At 35.8% G+C, this 20,628-nt stretch overlaps 1 non-coding gene across 1 annotated transcript; it reads left to right on the top strand.

The window, feature by feature from the left end:
* The first annotated feature begins 3,822 nt into the window (after window positions 1–3,822).
* Window positions 3,823–3,925, top strand: LOC128655170 (U6 spliceosomal RNA). Its single transcript, XR_008401714.1, has one exon. It is a non-coding gene; the product is annotated as a U6 spliceosomal RNA (small nuclear RNA).
* The last annotated feature ends 16,703 nt before the right edge of the window (window positions 3,926–20,628 follow it).

Raw genomic sequence — 20,628 nt, 5'->3', positions numbered from 1 at the left:
TGGAATCAAGAAAAATGTATTTGTCTCAGCAGTAGTTTGACACTCAGGGGCCTAGTTATCAACGTGTCTACTTACCTGCCATCGCCGGCCCCAATACGCCCGCCTAAGCTCGCCTACCATCGCCGCCGCGGACCTGAATACGCTCGCCAAAGTTATCAATAAAGCTGTCAAAAAGCCGCGCAGCAAGTACGGGGCGATGAGCAGCAGACTGTGATAGTTATCACTCATCCGATCTCGCTGCTCTTCGGCTTTTTCCCAGCTTTATTGATAAGCTGTCACTAAGCACCCACACTAAACTACACTGTTCTACCCCCTATACCGGCGCCCCCGGAGCCCCCCGCAACTAAATAAAGTTATTAACCCCTAAACCGCCACTCCTCGACCCCGCTGCAATTATAATAAATGTATTAACCCCTAAACCGCCGCTCCCGGAGCCCACCGCCACCTACATTATACCTAGTAACCCCTATCCTGCCCCCCCTATACCGCCACCACCTATAATAAGTTTATTAACCCCTATCCTGCCACCCCTATACCGCCGCCACCTATAATAAATTTATTAACCCCTATCCTGCTGATTCCGGACCCCGCTGCAACTAAATAAATTGTTTAACCCCTAAACCGCCGCTCCCAGACCCCGCCGCCACCTATATTAAACTTATTAACCCCTAATCTGCCTCCCCTACACTGTCACCACCTATAATAAATTTATTAACCCCTATCCTGCCCCCCCTACACCGCCACCACTATAATAAAATTATTAACCCCTAAACCTAACCCACCCACACACCCCTACTCTAACCCAAACCCCCCTTAAATAAACCTAACACTACCCCCTTGAAGATCATCCTACCTTTAGCCGTCTTCAGCCAGCCGACCACCGATGGAACAGAAGAGGACATCCGCAGCGGCCGAAGTCATCATCCAAGGGGCGCTGAAGAAGTCTTCCATCCGATTGAAGTCATCATCCAAGGGGCGCTGAAGAGGTCTTACATCCGATTGAAGTCTTCATCCAGGCGGCGTCTTCAATCTTCTTCCATCCGGAGCGGAGCGGAGCCATCTTCAGACGAGCCGATGCGGAGCCATCTTCTTCCACCGATGACTTCCCAACGAATGACGGTTCCTTTAAGTGACGTCATCCAAGATGGCGTCCCTCAAATTCCGATTGGCTGTTCAGATCAGCCAATAGAATACAAGCTCAATCTGATTGGCTGATTGGATCAGCCAATCGGATTGAACTTCAATCTGATTGGCTGATTCAATCTGCCTATCAGATTTTTCCTACCTTAATTCCTATTGTCAGGCAGCAGCAAACATGAACTTTCGCTATGGTCAGACTCCAATTGATTTTCCTTTTTTTGTATTTATTCCTCATTTTTGGCTTTTTGTTTTTCGATCAGAGGGGTGGTAGGAGCAGGTTAAATAATACACAGTAACAATCTTTTGCCTTATTCTGAATTATTTCAAGAGCAAGACCTCTGCTTAATCCCTCTGCTTACTACATCATGGCTTAGATTCAACAGAGACCATGGGTCCAAATTATCAAGCTCCGAATGGAGCTTGATGTCCCTGTTTCCGTGCCAGCCTTCAGGCTCACCGGAAACAGCAGTTAAGAAAACGGCTGCTCCATAAATGGTACACTGCCTCTGAGGCTGCGGACATCAATTTGCCCGATCCTATACAATTGGGCTGATTGACACCCCCTGTCGGCATTCATTGATGTCTGTCAGACATGATCCACTGAGCGGATCATGTCGGACAGACCGATGATAAATTGGCCCCCATTTGTGAAACTAATATATAGGAGACTTGTGCAGCAAAGAAAATTTCATTTTGGATGAAATTTTTGTTCCAAATATTCAGGGAAATTTGTTTCCCCCGAATATTTGTTGGCAACTCTATTTGTTTTCATTAAAATTAATGTTTCAAAACTACAGGTTAAAAGTTCACCTGTATTTACAATAATTACGTTAATGTGCTCTTGAGAGCATGGAGAGCATGCTAAGGTCAATAACTGCTTAAAAAAAAAGAATAAAGGAAGCAAATGAATACTGACAATTTTCATCAGTATTTTTTTTATTCCTTTATTTTCATTTTGTTTCATTAAAACACAAAAAAATCCAATTTTTGTGAAGAATATGCATTCATCCTAAAGCAAATTCACATCTCCAATATATAGCAAAAAAACCCACCATCAGAACTTTAAAATTAAAGAATTTATAAAGGTTTGTACCCACTTTTTATCACATTTATGACTTGTGAGTCAATTTCCATTATGCTCAAAGGAGCAGCATCTATCTAATGTTCTCTGCTCATTTAGCATATGGGTATTATGTTTCTTTAAAGGCAGGAATGGTCACTAACAAAACTGTGGAAAATATTGGTGAAGTGTTTGCTCAATTAATTTTGAATCCCATCTCACCTTCCAATAAGGTCCATCAGCAACCTCATAAGCTTCTTTGAATCTGCGTCAGTAATCTAGACTTCTTGCAATAATAATAATAATAGTAATATAGAAACATAGATTTAGGGCTAGACTAACTTCTGCATGTGAGCAAGCAAAAAGGGGTTTATAGCGACTTTTTGCAAGCATCAGAAGTAGCACACATATTACAGGTTGAAAGTAGCTGCGTTCGCCCGAGTGCAACTAAATTTAATGCACATTGGGATAGTGCGACTTCAGAGATCTGATTAACTGTTACGCTTGACAAAAAAGTTGCACAAAACACATCCAATTATTTTTAAAAGTATAGTTACAATCATAATAATACAATCTAATAAAAATGATTAAAAACATTGCTATAAAAATGTAGAAGGGCTCAAAGATATGAGGTCTCAGGTGTTAGGAAAAAAAAGGACTGCAAAGTGCTTTAACATAGAGATACATACATACATACATACAGTGAGGCCCATTTATCAAGCTCCGTATGGAGCTTGAGGGCCCGTGTTTATGGCGAGTCTTCAGACTCGCCAGAAACCGCAGTTATAAAGCAGCGGTCTAAAGACCGCTGCTCCATAACCTATCTGCCTTCTCTGAGCAGGCGGACAGAGATCACCACAATTCAACCCGATCGAGTACGATTGGGTTGATTGACACCCCCCAGTCTGCAGGGGGCGTCGTTGCACCAGTAGCTCTTGTGAGCTGTTGGTGCAATGCTGAATACGGAGAGTGTATTGCTCTATGCATTCAGCGAGGTCTTGCGGACCTAATCCCCACTGTCGGATCAGGTCCACAAGACCTTTGATAAATAGGCCTCTATATGTCTAAATATGTATATGTATATTTTTCTTTTTATCAAAAAAACTCACAGCCTTAGCTTTTCTAAGCTTTTTAATATACTTAAACAATACTATAATATCACCTCTTTCTCTTTTCTCCTTTAAGCTTTACATATTTAGGTCACTGAGTCTCTCCTCGTAAGTTTTATTTTTTAGTCCATGCTGCATTTTAGTAGCCCTCATTTGCGCAGATTTTAGTTTGTTTATATCCCTTTGGAGATACAGTATGGCCTCCAGAACTGCACACAATACTCAAAATGAGGCCTAAATGAGGATCTATAAAATGGCATAACCTTACTATTTCTGCTGCAAATACCTCTACCAATACAACCAAGCATGCATTCTACTGACCTTACTCACTTCAATACTACATTGTTTACTACATTTTAAATAGTCTAAAATAATAATTACCAAGTTGTGTTTCTCATTTGTAACAGTCAGTAAAGTTGTATCAAGTCTAGTCTGTAATTAATATATGAATACATTTGTAATATACTAAGAGAGATAGCTACCAACAATAAAATACAATACAGCTAAAAATATGTGCTTCAGCAGCACATATAATAAAATTGAAACAATACAGAGTGCATTAGCATGGTTTATGTACAAGGATGACACTCAGTCTTGTGAAGCATTCCATATTTTTAATTGAAAATTAAATATTAATTGCAAAGGATTTTAAGACAAACCTGAAAAGGTTTTTTTTGAGAATATAAATGGCAAAAACATCTAAGAAGTAAACTATAAGTACATTAAACTGTGAGAAGGGTTGCATGTTGAACAGTGACCAGGGGAAGTCTGAGGTGCTAAACCATTTCTTTTCTAATGTATACACAAGAGAGGAACCAGTGGGAGAGACATTAAATAAAACTAGAACATGCAAGCCCATATAAATAACTGGTTATCTCTAGATGATATAAGGTAAAACAACAGGATAATATCAAGGTAATTGAAACTCCAAGTTCAGATGAAATACGCCAAAGGGTTCTAAGGGAACATATGCCTATCACAGCTAAACCTCTGCCCTTAATGTTTCAAGACTTGTTATCCTCAGACATAAAGCTCCAGGACTTGCATAAAGCAGATGTGGTGCCACTTTTTAAAAAGGGAACAGGGCGGATCTAGGAAGCTATAGACCAGTAAGACTGACATTAGTAGTGGTGAAGATACTGGAAGGGATAATAATGGATTTTGTTAAATAACTGGAAAAAAGACAGGGAGCAACATGTTGAAGAATATAGATCATGCTCAGTTTGGACAAAAGTAAATAGTGGGGTCCTCCAAGTATCTACAGTATATTGGGCTTTGTTCTTTTAAATAACTTTTTATTAATGACCTAGAGGAAGGATTATAGCAACACCTCTATTTTCACACTTGTGTAAAGTGATTAGATCAGAACAGGATGTATACTGCTTTGCAAGAGGATTTATAAAAATTAGAGAAATGGTGCAAAGGATCCCTGAAATACTTTGGTATCTTGCTAGCTGACAACCAAGACTCTATATATAATTGAGATTTAATATAAGTAAATGTAGGGTTCTACATTTTAGAAGTAAAAAATATGCAGGCTATCTGTTATTTAAATGGGACTAAACTTTGAAAAATAGAGGACGAAAGGAATTTAGGCATACTTATAGATAACAAGCTAAAGATTAGTGTGTTATGCAAGGCAGTGGCTTCTAAAGCTAATATATGTATTAACAGAAACATAGATGCAAGGGAAGAAAACATAATTCCATTGTTATATAAATCCCTGGTAAGACTTAACCTTAAGTATTAAATGCAGGTCTGGGGACCAATTTTAAAAAGGTATATTGCGGAATTAGAAAAAGTTCAGAGAAGGGTAAAAAATGAATAAGGGGAATGGAGGATTTAAACTATGAAGAGAGGTTAGCCAGATAGGGTTGGTTTACTTTAGAAAAAAAAGGCAATTGAAAGGTGATATAATTATATTCAAAGACCATATACAGAGTTGGTAGAATCTCTGTTTATGCCAAGGTAGTTGTGACAAAAGGTCACAATTTAAGGCTAGAGGAAATGAGATTGAATCTCCTACAGTTTGAATGTTTGTTTGTTTTTTCACAGTAAAAGCAATCAAATTGTGGAACACTTTGCCTAAGGAGTTTGTGACTGCCAATAACCTTGATCAATTTAAACATGGCTTAGATACATTTCATGCTAAAAACAGATATAAAATCAGGGATATAATTGCTTGTGTTAACGTAGTTTTTTTGTAATTGTTTAATGTAAGTTCAATTGGTAGGATCTGTATTAGACGTGCAATTCGTTTCATTCCAAATCAAAATTCGGATGAAATCGTGTGATTCAAAGATTTGGATATATCTGAATCTCCGAATCACCCAAGTAATGAAACTAAACAAATCCCAATGAATTTGTAACGAAAAATCTGAATTAGTTCGGATTAATTTGTTTTATTCCAATGGCCATGGCGCGATAGTCTGACTCTCTGGACTAATCCCAATTCCTTTATCGTTCCATATTTATTATAAAAAAAACTAATAGACATATATTACAATTAAATATAGTGAGATAGAACAGTGTTGGTTGGAACCATCCAGATCAACGTAACATAAAATAATGACTGAATCCGAACATACCGAACTTCCGAATTTCCGAATGCATCCAAAACTAATGACCACTATAACGAATCAATCAGAATGCATCCGAAAAAAATAAATGATATAACGAATAGATCCTAATGCATCCAAAACAAAATTAAAAAAATACTGAATTAATACGAAACAAAACTAAATGACATTTTCCAGTGTGCACATGTCTGTATAATATGAATATGTAATCTGTATAGGATGAACTCAATGGACTTTTATCTTCTTTCAACCTCATCTATTATGTTATTATGTTACTGTGTAGAATTCAATAAATATGCAACAGATTAATTAGGAATTGATGATGTCATGAATATTAACTATAGTTAATAAATCTGACAGATCACTGACTGCTTTACCATGAATTGAAACCGGACATGAGCTTATCTCAGTGTCTATGTAACAAGATGCCACTAGCTTCACCCAATTAACATGTCATTTTGCTTGTTTCTGAATTATTGTTCAATGTGTATATTAACTCAAACAAACTTTAGCTTAGTTAAGAAATACATTTTTCATAAAAAAAATTCAAATAATCAAGTTTTTCATAAAATGTAAATTATTTTTTATTTGGCTACACAAATTATTTTTACATTAACAGTGCAGTGCATTTTTAGCTTCATTTATTGCTGTTATCTAATGACTAAAGAATATTGCAAACTTGCAGTCATCCAGTTTGTCTATTGACTGCATCATCAGCATCTAACTAGTTAGTTCCATTTCCTCATAGAAGTTGAAAAAGCTATTTTGGCATGTGGGCTATTGGCTGTCACTTTGGCCCCCAAGTAGCTTTGAAAGTCAAATCAACCCAATTTTTATTTATTTATTCTTCAGGCTAATCTCTGATACTTTGGCAATAGACTCAATATTTGTTCACATACTGGCATTCCGCAAAGAACACAAGTTGCCTATATGATAAATTGACGAAGAGCTAATGATGTTTTCAAAGATGTACAGCCAAATTTTTCAGATTTCAAATAATCTTGCTGCCATCTGATCTTTTTAACAAAATCCCCAACATGGTTAAATGTCTTAAAATAACGACTATAAACCACAGGTTTAGCAAAGTGCTATATTTAAATGTGGTTGTATGACTTTTATTTTTCAAACTAATACAATTCTTAATGATATTGCACTTTTTGAAGCAAAATTATTCACACATGTATCTTGATAATTACTTCTGTTTTCCTTAGAGTAATAAGTTTGCCAAAGCAGTCTGTACATGTCTAATTCAATGCAAAACTAAAAATTTGTTTTATTACTTGTACTTTGTTGGTAAGCAACGCACAAGTTTATGTTATCACATTTCAGCGGCAGATGATTAATTAGTGAAATTTGTTTTTTGTTAAATCAATAATGAATTCTGGGCAAGGGCCAATATAACAAAAATTATCTAAGAAATATATTACATTACATGAAGTAATTCAGGGCTTATGAGAGAGCCAAGTTGTTTCAGGTTTTAATTTCCTATCATAAAATGTAGAATTGCATGGTAAGCAAGTTATTATTTATAATTATATTCCTCATCACTGTCATAACAGCACCATAAAGACAGAATATTCAAGTACCTAAAATGCTGTGAAAAAATATGATATGCTTCACGGTTTCATTGTTTACTTAATTTATGTGCATATTGTACACACCTGATGATATTTCGTTTGCAAATCTTTGCAGCCCTTTGAGAGGTCAATGTTTTTAAGCCATCAGAACCCATCACTCCTTTTAAGAAGAGTTATAGCCATGCAATTGAGATATTTTACGTTATATTAGCATTTTCTATAGCATTGTATACACCTAGGCCCGTATTTAACAAAGGTCTTGTGGACCTGATCCGACAGTGCGGATCAGGTCCGCAAGACCTCGCTGAATACGCAAAGCAATACGCTCTCCGTATTCAGCATTGCACCAGCAGCTCGCAAGAGCTGCTGGTGCAACGCTGCCCCCTGCAGACTCACGGCCAATCGGCTGCCAGCAGGGGGGTGTCAATCAACCCGATCGTACAGACATCCGGCGATGTCTGTCCGCCTGCTCAGAGCAGGCAGACAGGTTATGGAGCAGCGGTCTTTGTAACCGCTGCTTCATAACTTCTGTTTCTGGCGAGCCTGCAGGCTCGCCAGAAACACGGGCCCTCCTTAATATTTTACTTAGCAAATAAAATATTTTTGTATATTTCACATGATATGCTTAAAGGGACACTTTTTCAGTATAAAGTCTTTTTTTAATTTAAAAATAAAACAAGGCTACTTTATTTATTTTGTATTTTCAGATAAACCCCTAATGAAAAACTTAAAGAATTCATAGGGGCCTATTTAACAAAGGTCTGTCAGACCTGATCCGACAGTGCGGATCAGGTCCGACAGACCTCGCTGAATGCGATCCGTATTCAGCATTGCACCAGCAGCTCTTGTGAGAGGCTGGTGCAACGCCGCCCCCTGCAGATTTGCTGCCAATCAGGAGGACAGGTTATGGAGCAGCAGTCTTTAGACCGTTTCTTCATAACTGCTGTTTCTGGCGAGTCTGCAGGCTCTCCAGAAACGCGGGCCCTCGAGCTCCATCTGGAGCTTGATAAATGGGCTCCAATATCACTAGTTGGTTAGTATACTTATAAGAGAGCTTGACTGACAGTCAAGTATAGTGCATGTACCATTAAAAACCTGTGTAGGCTCCAACATACATACTGGGTATACATACAAGGTACAAATCTTATAGTTAAAAAATGAAAAATGGGCCCCTTTTTAAATTATTTTTAACGCACTTTACATTGACTTCTGTGTCTCTTTAATTTTATTTTTCAACTATTTTGCTGCTGTTATAAAATAATAATCTGGTTCTCTTTTTTAGAGCAAAATGTTTTAAATGTACATTGGCATGAGATCATGAAAACATGTATATTTGCATTAAATGGAGTACCTAAATGGAAATTATGGCAAAATGTTTAATCACTTGAAGGTGATGCAATATATCCTTAAAAACACTGACTAAAAAATATCACATATATTTTAAATCAAAATTTCCTCAGTCCCTACATCTCACAGCAAAGGGACTTTAAAATCTAATAAAGTTGTCCTTGGACTTAAGGGTGTGTGCATCTGACATGTGCAGGTATAGTAACTTTATTTCCTACCCCAGTTTAAGGAAGTTTACTATAAAATTTTGCGAGATTTTGGAGAAATCCCATAAGATCATAGTAAACCAAAGTGTGAACTTAGAACTGATAAATTGACTGTTCTGGTTTAATTTATTTTTTCACCATGGATTACAGAACACTTAATCTAATGATATAATCTAATGATTTAGATTAACGTGGTTTCCTTACAGTATTTTACAGTTATGCTGTATCATATTCAAGGATTTAGCATAATCAGGTCCCTTTTAACAGACATCAAAGTGATTTTGTATTTATGCATCAGAAATAATCCAGCATGTTGCAAAAGATCTGCACAGTCACTCAAAACAACAGCACCTGAGCACTTTTCATCACATGTAATCTGCACTATCAGAGCAAAATAACACACACAACGTCCACAGGCACCCACATGCACACCCATAGAAATTCACTTACATAAAATCAGACACCCACAGATATCAATAGGCACCATCAAGAGGAACTGTTTCTCTGTGAATATCATCCTTCCCCCTAGGTAAGTCCATGCTAGATAATACGTACTTGCACAGTCTTCCTGTATAAATATGGTAACAGGTTTTTATGTACAACAACACTGTGACAGCCATCTTGGAATCCCTGGTGCTATAATTGTAAATTAATACACTTTTATTCTGTGAGCCCTCTTTTACAGGGGACTACACATAGGCGATATATATGATGCAGGTGTATCTAAAGCTCAATCAGGCCCCCTTGTAGGAATGCCCCTTCTGACTAAAGGGCTAGAAGGAGACCATAAATTTCTGGAACCCTTAGATATGAGTGCTTGGTCTCAATTGAGACTATTGAGACTCAAGGCTCAAAAGTAAACCCAGGAAACAGGTAGACCAAAAATAATTTTTTTACAGATCAACAAGAGGTGATAACACAAAAGGAGCAGTATGCAAGCACACTATATGACCAGAGGTTTATGGGCATCTGACCATTCCAAATCCGTAGGCATTAATATGGAGCCCACCCATTTGCAGCTATAATAGCTGCCATTCTTCTAGAAAGGCTTTCCACAAGATTTTGGAGTGTGCCTGTGGGAATTTGTGCCTCTTTAGCAAAAATAGCAAGCCTTGCTTTGTTCACATAGACACGGACATGCTGGAATTGGAAAGGGCTTTTCTCAAACGGTTGTAACAAAGTTAGAAGCATATAATTGTTAAAATGTCTATGTTTCCTCATCATTAAGATGAACTTTTACTGAAACTAAACCCCTGAAAACAGCCCCAGAAAACCATCCCTCCTCTATCAAGCTTTACAGTAGTCACTAAGCATTTTAGTAGTTATTGTTCTCCTGGCATTCATTACACCTATATTCTTCCATCAGACTTCCAAACAGTAAAGCAGGATTCATCACTCTAAAGAACACTTTCCCGCTGCTCCACAGTCCAGTGGGACAGTGCTTTACACCAATCCAGTTGACTCTTCTCATTGTGCATAGTGATTTAAGGCTTGTGTACAGGGGCTTGGCCATTGAAACCCAACACATGAAGCTACCAATGCATAGTTCTTGTGCTGATGTTGCTTCCAGAGGAAGTTTGGGGATTTGTAATGAATGATGCAACTGCTGATATAATTTTATGCGCTACATGCTACGAGTTTGCATGGTCTAAAAATTTGTGGCTAGGCTGTTGCTCTTCACAACACTTCCACCTCATAATAATAGTACTTACAGTTGACCAGGGCATATCAAGTAGGGCAGAAATTTTAAAAACTAACTTTTGGGAAAGGTGGCTTCCTATGACAGTGTCATGTTTAAAGTCACTGAGAAATTCAGTCCTACCACTGTACTGCCATTGTTTGTCTATGGAGATTTCATGGCTATGTGCTGTATTGTATGTACCTGTTAGCAATGGGTGTGGCTGAAACACCTGATCTCAATAATTAGTATGAGTGTCCAGATACTTTTGGCCATATAGTGTATATAGTAGAGTACAAAGAATAGGCAGACACTAGTTGACACATGAAGACCCAAAGAACAGTGCTATTTATTATAATTAGCACTGTAACAATAGTAGTAATATACATGATTCTCTATATTCATATGTGTATATGTATTTACAGACATATAAACACATAAATACATATGTACACATATATAGACAAATTTATATAAGTGCATTGGAGCCTTTGCAGCTAAGTAGATGAAAACATGAGAAAGCATTTTTATGCAATATTCATTTTTAGTAAAGGTTATTACTATGTATTTACTGTAAATATTTGTCATTCCAATGTTCTGTACATACAGTTCTAGAATATGTTGTGTGTATTTTTCAATATATATATATAGAAAGAACAATCAATGTATCTGATCCAGAAGAAAAATCAGTCACAAGGTAAAAACAAAAATGAAAAAATTAAAGGGCGCCTCATGGTAGATACTATGGTACCATGAAACGCCCTTCTGTTTTTACCATGTATAAATATTATTTATGAATAAAAAGAACATATTCTGCTATATGAAGAACATTGGAATGAGAGATATTCATATTCTCATGTTGGGTTAGCGCACAGAAAATGCAATCGGGTTTGCGCGAGAATGGGTTGTTAGATTTGTTTTTACCACTTTTTTTCTCAATTCTCATCAATGGGGGAATGCAGAAACACATACATCATATTCTAACTTCGGCTGTTTGCGCTCTTTGGGTTTAACGCGTGAGTGAAAACAGTTTACTTTCAACTCATAATATGTTCACATCCCAAAGTGCGAAAAAAACTCACTTCTAGTGCAATTAAAACTTGAGCAGGAGCGTTAATTAGTGCTCCACAGCCCTATATCTGTTAATATGCAATACTATCCAATTCCCCTGTCACATTGATATTGAGGTTTTCTCCTTTGTATACCATAACAAGGAATAATCGTTTGTAATTGCATGCTGATTTTAGACTATTTTGCATTGACAAATTAGAACTCCACTGAACATATCCCTCAGGCTAGCAACAAGAAACAACAATACAGTTTATTGCTGTTGCATTTAACACCAGGTAATATTTGTTATAATGCTGAATTTCACTTAAAACGGTTAGAAGGTAGTAGAAGAGGCAATTTCACCCTTTTGTACATTTTTATGCATTTTAAAATTGATTCTGCCACAATAAATTGGTGTTGTGCAAAACTGAGCACAAAGGGGCAAAGTAGCCAATGCGTACAGTAGTTACCCATAATAAGATTTTCTGACTCTTGGGACAAAGGAGGTCATTAAAGGTGCAAAAGATAATCTAAGATTAAAAAAACACTTTGTCAGTGTCGTGTTTTAACAACATTGATTTTCTTTGTACTGCGACATCTGTCTATAGACTCCTCCTCCACTCAGTTTAGAAATGTGCTAAAAATTACTTTTACATTCTCTGACACATTGTTTCAGATAGATACCCAACATTAAATGACTAAAACTGCATTGTATACTGCTTCCTTTAAAAATATCACTAACTGTAAAAAAAATAATCTTTATACTTTTTCTGTTAGAACAAAGCAGTTTACTCTTAAGCCCCTTGGTCAACAGTGAAGGCTGCCAGGCAAGTTCTAATAGTATAGGGTTGCAAAAGGAGTAAAAATGTGTTATAGTTCAATTACAGCACTGAGCTTCTGTTTATCAAATGGTGCAGAAAATCCATCACAGTCACTTAGCACAGCCCAGGTAAATTATTATGCCCTGTTTTGCTATTGAGAGCTGCTTACTCTTGCAACTGTACTGCAATTTTGTAATTATCCCTTTGTGAATGATGCAGATGGTGAATAAAGAACATTAATGCACTAGTCCAATTTACTGTATGCTGAGCTAGAATTTCATCCTTAACCTCTATCTCTCGATTTCTTTCCCTCCAACTGAAACTTCTAACCAACTTAAATGTGATTGTGCAGTATAGTAATTAGCAACTAATTTTGTAGTTTCTGCTTGAAAAAATCCATTTAATGTCAACACTATTACTTTCTAAGCTTAACAGAAGAGCCTTTGTACAAAATATGTTCTTAAAATGACTTACCATGTTAATTGTTATTAGATCATAGCTGGCTTGTAATAATGTACCAGATAGTCTTTTAATAACCTTGGCAAAGCCTAGTGGCAACATATGGATATTCACATCAAGACAAAGCGCAAAATATAGTTCAGATCAAAAGAAAAAATACATTGCTAAAACATTAAATTGAAACAACTGAATGCCCTTTTAAGGACAATGCCCAAGCAAATGCCCCTTTCAGGTTACTTTTTAGATTATTTTTTTAGATAGTTTTTTTTATGTTTCGGGAGGGGGTGGGGGGGGCAATGCCATTCAAAAGGGCTATTTGTAGCTTATTTTGTAAAATATTTTTATTTTTATTTTGGGGTAGAATAGGCATAACTTTTTTTGGTAATTTGTATTTTTTGTAAGGTTAGTGTTTTTTTAATTTTTGTAATGTTATTTTTTTTTTTTACTGTAATGTTAGTTTTTTTCCTGCTATGTAAGTGGGGTTTTTTTTTTCTTTTTTTTCATAACTTTATTTATATTAATAGGATCCATTACACTCAAAACAAATCGTACAAAGAAATAGCATGGATACAATTGGATACATTTTGATCTGATGACGCATACTTATGTCTAGTGCTACACATAGTTCGACCTTGTAAGTCCATTCATGACATATATCACAGTCCAAAAGTCTATGTAAGTGTTTTTATTGTAATGTTAGGGTTTGTTTTGTTTTTTCAAAGGTAAGGTTAGATTTTTTTTTTATTTTTCATGTCAGTTTCTATTTATTTAAACATAGTTTTTTTGGTTTTTTTTAAAGTACGGTTAGTCTATTTTGGGTTAACTTAGGGGTTGTTAGGTTAGGGGGTTTAGATGTTAGTGGTTTATTAGTTTGTTAGTGGGGGGCTGGCAGTTTAGGGGTTAATAGTGTAGTGCAGATTTTGCAATGTAATGGGATGGTGGTTTAGGGGTTAATAGTGTAGTGCAGACTTTGCAGTGGGCTATGTGGTGGTTTAGGGGTTATTAGAGTAGGGGTCTTATGGAGATTTGGGATAGCGAGTGAGTAGGATATTAGGTTTTTTGGACTTTTTTGTTCTATTGACTTCCATGGGGCAGTAGGTTATCACGCGCACAATAGTGTAAGTTCGGCTTTTTGAGCAAGTCAAGTTAGAACTGAAGAGATACGTTTTTACTTTCAACTCATAATACCAACCCAACTTGACTTGTGCAAAAGGTTTACCACTAGCACAGTTAGCACTCTAGCAAAATATCTAGTTAGTGCTCCACTTGTAATATAGGCCATTATAGGAACCTAACAAAGACGTTACCCACAAAGTTTATCAACCTAGTGACAAAGTTTGAGGGAAAAATCTCCTTGCTAGCTAAAGTAGGGGTATGCTGTTCTGCTTCACTAATGCATGCCAAAATACCTAACTGATTCAAAGGCAAAGAAAGCACAATAAAAAAATATTAAAACAGCATAAACAAAACACAGACAAGTTAAAACAAAAACGATCATATTTTATGCACTTCCCTCTAATTATGGGTGCCACCATTTTGGTGCAGGAATCTGAAAGAATGTAAGGAAAGGTTTTGACATGGAGAATAACCTCAATACTAAGCTTATAAAATGTATTTATATTTTAACGTCTCTTTAAATACTAGTCTAATAATATTAATTAATAGTTATACAAATTACTGTGATGCTTTCTTCAGTACATGGTAGTAATAATAATAGTAAGGCATTGGCATATATCAAGGAACTTCTCTACTTTAACAGTTAGCAAGTATTGCCCTATTAGAAAGGGTTTTACTATTTGACTACCACAAAATATATTTGTTGAAGGGATTTCGTAATAAACCAAAATCAACATACACCAGAATCTGCATTTATAGAAATGTTATGGTCATTTAATTTTGCTATGACATATAGACACAAAAGAGCTAGATTTCTCAGTAGTCTTTGAAGGCAATGGCCTAAGGGTATCTTCTCTGGCTAATTGAGTGGCAACATTTTTGACACAGTCATTATTATCTTATATTCTATGTTCTGTATGCTTAGTCTGGAAATCAAACATCTGTAACATGGAGATAGCAGCATGTTATTTATAATGCAAACTCAAAGATTTTTTTTAGCAATTTTCAAAAGACTACAATTTCAAAACAGTACTCTACAAACCTAAAAATCAATATACTTTCTGGTTATCGGATTTGCACATTTAATTTCATAGTACATTTTTTTCTGCTAACAAGGACTAATTATATGGTAACAAAAATATGTTTAAGAATTCAATTGTCACACATAGTAATTCTTTATCAAAATAAGGTGAAATTTTACCAAATAGTGTATATAACATTATATAAATATGTTTGTGTGTGTGATCCAGTGTGTGTTCCTTATATCCACACCATTTTGAAGTTTAGGAAAAAGTAATACATTTAGTATTAATCAAAATTGTGATATTTTTGTTGTATTATTCTGCAAACTGAGTTCTGTGCTATAAAGTAAGAATATATCAAGCATATGGAGCATAGAGTAAGAATCCATTTATAATGAATTACATTGAAAGAATCCAATATCAAATATAACTGTTCCGCATCAAGAAATGACAAAATTATTTAAAAGCAAAGCACAACTGATGCACGTAATTGAACTTTTAGAACTTTTCTGAATGATAAATGATACACTTACCCAATATTACTTTCTAACATATAAAATAAGCAGTTAAGAACCATTTGACCATATTTTGACAATTTGTTATTTGTTTGAAAATTATATTAGCTGAGCGTATACATATTTTTTTTTAGAAAAGCTACAAACACCTGAGACAAATGGCCTAAAATTGCCTTTTGCTATTGGTTGCTCCTGAAATTTAAATATTTAAATATGTTATGTTGTACAGCACACAAGAACCAACATATTTGCAAGAATACATTTTGGAAATCCATTGCTCAAATGCCTTCGTACAATGTGTGTATTTATTTAATGTTTGCATTATTGTAATATTAAACTAAAGTATTGTTAGTTTTTTTTAAAAAAAATGTGGGTATTTAATAGACGCCATTAGGAAAATAAAGTTACTTGTTTCCTCATGTGATGACAATAACAGAAATATTTGTGAAATTAATTCAATTTCTTTTAAAACATTACCACATTATTTATTTATTTATTTGAGTTGGGGTAATATGTATATTTTGTACATGTGTATAAGATGTGTTATTTATATGTACTATACTGTAAAATTACAGTTTTGATTGGAGTTGTAAAATTGTGAGAATGGGGATATGAAATGAGTATAAATGGACAATAACGGCTGAAGCTTTGATGTAGTGATACTTCTCCCTTGAGTGTAATATACTACAGGGAGTGCAGAATTATTAGGCAAGTTGTATTTTTGAGGATTCATTTTATTATTGAACAACAACCATGTTCTCAATGAACCCAAAAAACTCATTAATATCAAAGCTGAATAGTTTTGGAAGTAGTTTTTAGTTTGTTTTTAGTTATAGCTATTTTAGGGGGATATCTGTGTGTGCAGGTGACTATTACTGTGCATAATTATTATGCAACTTAACAAAAAACAAATATATACCCATTTCAATTATTTATTTTTACCAGTGAAACCAATATAACATCTCAACATTCACAAATATACATTTCTGACATTCAAAAACAAAACAAAAACAAATCAGTGACCAATATAGCCACCTTTCTTTGCAAGGACACTCAAAAGCCTGCCATCCATGGATTCTGTCAGTGTTTTGATCTGTTCACCATCAACATTGCGTGCAGCAGCAACCACAGCCTCCCAGACACTGTTCAGAGAGGTGTACTGTTTTCCCTCCTTGTAAATCTCACATTTAATGATGGACCACAGGTTCTCAATGGGGTTCAGATCAGGTGAACAAGGAGGCCATGTCATTAGATTTTCTTCTTTTATACCCTTTCTTGCCAGCCACGCTGTGGAGTACTTGGACGCGTGTCATGGAGCATTGTCCTGCATGAAAATCATGTTTTTCTTGAAGGATACAGACTTCTTCCTGTACCACTGCTTGAAGAAGGTGTCTTCCAGAAACTGGCAGTAGGACTGGGAGTTGAGCTTGACTCCATCCTCAACCCGAAAAGGCCCCACAAGCTCATCTTTGATGATACCAGCCCAAACCAGTACTCCACCTCCACCTTGCTGGCGTCTGAGTCGGACTGGAGCTCTCTGCCCTTTACCAATCCAGCCACGGGCCCATCCATCTGGCCCATCAAGACTCACTCTCATTTCATCAGTCCATAAAACCTTAGAAAAATCAGTCTTGAGATATTTCTTGGCCCAGTCTTGACGTTTCAGCTTGTGTGTCTTGTTCAGTGGTGGTCGTCTTTCAGCCTTTCTTACCTTGGCCATGTCTCTGAGTATTGCACACCTTGTGCTTTTGGGCACTCCAGTGATGTTGCAGCTCTGAAATATGGCCAAACTGGTGGCAAGTGGCATCTTGGCAGCTGCACGCTTGACTTTTCTCAGTTCATGGGCAGTTATTTTGCGCCTTGGTTTTTCCACATGCTTCTTGCGACCCTGTTGACTATTTTGAACGAAACGCTTGATTGTTCGATGATCAAGCTTCAGAAGCTTTGCAATTTTAAGAGTGCTGCATCCCTCTGCAAGATATCTCACTATTTTTGACTTTTCTGAGCCTGTCAAGTCCTTCTTTTGACCCATTTCGCCAAAGGAAAGGAAGTTGCCTAATAATTATGCACACCTGATATAGGGTGTTGATGTCATTAGACCACACCCCTTCTCATTACAGAGATGCGCATCACCTAATATGCTTAATTGGTAGTAGGCTTTCGAGCCTATACAGCTTGGAGTAAGACAACATGCATAAAGAGGATGATGTGGTCAAATTACTCATTTGCCTAATAATTCTGCACTCCCTGTATACTAGTACTCTCTCATTCACTCATGTGCAAGGTTGTTTGTTTTTTGTCTCTCTGTTGTGTATTACTTTGTGTGTTGTATTTGTTGTAATATAAGAAAAGAAAATAGCTTTTCACAAGGAAAATACTTGGAAAAACAAATGCATTTAAACTAAAAAAATATATAATTTTAGTTGAATTTAATACAGGGCCATAAAAAAATTATTTAATTGCTAAATTAGAGTTCAAATACGACATACCTAACCAGAAAATGCATTGTTTTTATTTATTTATTTTAACTTTAGCAAATAATTAAAATTAATAAAAATTGATAAATATATAAATAAATAAGTAAATGAAGTTTAAAGTAAAAAGGTTTTTTAAAAGGCAGAGGAAGCTATTTATTTGCAGCTTGCTATACAGTATAAAAAAAACCATACATTCGAGCTGAGTTTTGTGATTTTGCATTTAAATGATTGGGTTAAATTTTTGCAACATATGTGTAGCCAGTATCGATCTAACAAGGCCATGTTTGCCTGAGATTCTTTCAGAAACCCAGTATTTCTATAAATAATACACTAACTGTTGTAGTATATATAATGTGTGTAGGGGTGCTGGAAACCATTATTGTGGTCATTGCATGGCATGTGCCCTTTTCGTCTGTCCCCTCCCTTTAAATTCCACCATGCCACAAACAGGATGCTTTTATAATTGTGTATTCATAAGCACCCAAACAACTTGTTTATTGAAATCCCTAACAAATGTAATAATCATTTGAAGCTAAAAAGCATATATAGAGATAGCACTAATGCTCTCTTAAAAAAACTCATGGGCTGCTTCCAATTACTCCTCCAGGGAGTATCTGTTCTGTCACATGTATGACCAGCAAAATCTTATGTTGACTTGTGCTCTTTAATAAAAGATGATATACTTTATCTTCACCATAAGGAGGACTTTCTGCAATGATTATGTGCAATGAACTAACATACAGGAGATTGGCTCCATACAGTGTGATAGTCAAGAGCTTGGATCGTATGAAGGAATTAGAGAAGAAGATAAGATGCCTTGTCAACAGAGCTAGAAGATCTCTAATAATATGAGCAAGAACATGCTGATTCCATGGATTAAACAGAAGGGACTGATAGCAGAGAGAAAAAATATTTCCGAGAACATTCCTGAAACCATCACTGCACATGATTTATATAAATTATTGTAAAACTCTTTCTGCTATATTTTTATAATGTTTTATCAAAACAAGAAATAAATGAGTTTATTAATATGTGAATTGAAAATGGACAAAAATACACTGAAAAAGAACAAGAACAACCATAATATGCCACAACGTATTTTAAAGAGGCCAAAGCTGTTAAAATAGTTACGTTTGGAAAACATGTAAAAAGATGCTTGCAAAGTGATAAGAATTCATTTAAATATAATGTGTCTCAATGCAAAGCATTAGTGGAGTGCAGCCACCTAAAAAAAATACAAAATCAGTAGCTTTTCTAGTGACTTTAAATTACTTTGAACTTAACCCAGAGGGAAATCAGTGGGTATCATACAACATGGTTCTTCTGTTGGGCTACAACAGATGCCATTGTTTCATATTCTAAATTTCAGTTAAAATGGAAATTAGTAAATATTAAAGGGCCAATTTATGATATGTCAGGCAGACATGATTCGCTGTAGAGAATCATGTCCGCCCGACATCGCTAAATGCCGACAGCATACGCTGTCAGCATTGAACATTGCACAATTATTTCTAGTGAAATGCTTGTGCAATGCTGCATCCTACACATTCGCAGCCAATCGGCCGCTAGCATGGGGTGTTAATCATCCTGATCGTATCTGATCGGGATGATAGCTGTCCACAACTAAAGTTAAGGAGCAGTGGTCTTACGACCGCTGCTTCTTAACTTCTGTTTCTGGCGAGCTGGAAACTACAGGGGGTAGATAGCAGCAAGCACTGCTTGCTAAATCTACCCCTAAGAGTGTTGTTTAGCATACACCAATTAACCCCTTCAGAGCTGAGGAATTTCCCACCCCTGTGCAAAAGCTCTTTTTAGCTGTTTGGCACTTGTTGCAGTTACACATTAATTTAGGAATTCTGTAAGGTACCCACACAATTCATACTTTTTAGCAGACTAACCATTTTTAGGAAAAAAAAACTTTAATTGCAGAAATACCATAACATAGAAAACACCATCATACAAGTTGCAAAATGGAGTTGTTATTTTTTAAAATTTCAATCACAAATTTTATGGTCACACATTTAGCATTATTTTATTTTTTTTCCAAAACACCCACATTTAGAATGTTATGCCTATACTGTTAAATAAGAATGAAAAATTACTAATCAGAAGATACAGTTTATTATTTTTGTCAGTTTGCAACATCTTAAACTGTATGCAGAAAATGAGTAAGTCTTAAATGGTACATGATTATAATTTCCCAGAAGGGTTACTTAACCTATTTTGACAATGTATGAATTTCCAACCCCTGTCCAAACTCATTCAGTGTAGCAAAGAATATTAAAAAAAACAGCAGAAAAAAAAGATAAAATAGTTGCATTATCTAATTCTTTACACTCACTCAAGATTTTCCATTTATTATAATTACTCTATTTTAATTAGTTCAGGAAAACATTGAACTATGTTACATAACATTAAAGAGACAGTAAAGTCCAAATTAAACTTTCATGATTCAGATACGGCATGTCATTT

Source organism: Bombina bombina, chromosome 3, assembly GCF_027579735.1.
Source record: "Bombina bombina isolate aBomBom1 chromosome 3, aBomBom1.pri, whole genome shotgun sequence".
Taxonomy (NCBI): domain Eukaryota; kingdom Metazoa; phylum Chordata; class Amphibia; order Anura; family Bombinatoridae; genus Bombina; species Bombina bombina.
The sequence above is the reverse complement of the archived record's forward strand: the minus strand, read 5'-3'. Positions and strand labels throughout refer to the sequence as shown.